We start from the raw sequence: 1,432 nt of genomic DNA on the forward strand, positions 1-1,432 counted from the left end.
TGCCCACCTCAGTGCACCCTCAGAGACCCCCTACCCACCCTAGGGCACCCCGAAGGACCCCCAGGACACCCCAGCCACACGAAGGGACCTTCCAGGGCACCCTAAAGGACCCCCTGGCCACTCCAAGGGACTTTCCAAGGTGTCCCAGCCACCCCCCAGGGCACCCCGGCCACCGCAGTGCATCTCTTGGGCACCTTGGAGCACCTCAACGGACACCCAGGACAACCTTGGTCACTCCATTATATTTTCCAGGTGCCACAGGACATCCCAACGGACCCCCCAGGGCAACTCTGACCACCCCAGTGGACCTTCCAGGCACCCCGAAGGGTCACCAGGGCACCCTGGCCACCCTAACGCATCTTCTAGAACTCCAGTGGACCCTCAGGAGAACCCTGAGCACCCCAATGCACCTTCCAAGCGCAACAGAACACCTTAATGGACCCCCCAGGACACCCCTGGCCACCCCAAGGGACTCCTCAGGAGACTCCTGGCCATCCCAGAAGACCTTCCGGGTGTCCCAGGACACCTGTAGCCATGTCAATAGATCTACCAGATACCTGAGGGAACCCCAAAACAACTTCTAGGTGCCCCAGGGAGCCCCAATTGACCCCCAGGACACCCCTGGCCACCTCAATGTACCTTCCAAGTGCCCCAGGACACCCCAATGGACCTCCAGGGCACCTCAAAACACCTTCCAGGCGCTGCAGGACACCCCAATGGACCCCCAGGACACCCCTGGCTACCCCTATGTACCTTCCAAGTATCCCAGGACACCCCAATGGACCCCCTGGCCACCTCAATGTACCTTCCAAGTGCCGCAGGACACCCCAATGGACCCCCAGGACACCCCTGGCTACCCCAATGTACCTTCCAAGTGTCCAGGGCACCCCAATGGACCCCTTGGCCACCTCAATGTGCCTTCCAAACACCCCAGGGAGCCCCAATGGACCCCCAGGATACCCCTGGCCACTCCAGTGTGCCTTCTAAACGCCCCAGGGAGCCCCAGTGGACCTCCAGGGCCCCCCAAAACACCCCCTAGGCGCCCCAGGGCACCCCAAGGGACACCCAGAGTGCCCCAGCCACCCCCATAGACCTCCCAGGTGCCCCAGGGCACCCCCAAAAGGCCCCGGGGTGGGGGGGGGACGACACGAGCCACCTCAACACACCTTCGGGCTACCCCAAGCCCCGTAACAGCCCCCTCCAGGGGCACCCCAACTTCCCCCCTCCTCCCCGCCATGCGGCGCCGTCCCCTGCCTGCGGGGGGCGCTGCACCGCGGCGGGCGCCGCTCGGGCCACCCCCCTCGGTGCCCCGGGCCGGCCGGCCGCCATTTTGTGTGCCGGTTCCCCCCCCCCCTCCCCCGACGCTTCTTCCTTTAATCCTCCCTCCTTCCCCAGCCCCGGACCCTCCCCCGCCGTCCGGTACCATCTCGTC

This window comes from Apteryx rowi, unplaced genomic scaffold (assembly GCF_003343035.1).
Source record: "Apteryx rowi isolate R43461 unplaced genomic scaffold, aptRow1 scaffold_1494, whole genome shotgun sequence".
NCBI classification, from domain to species: domain Eukaryota; kingdom Metazoa; phylum Chordata; class Aves; order Apterygiformes; family Apterygidae; genus Apteryx; species Apteryx rowi.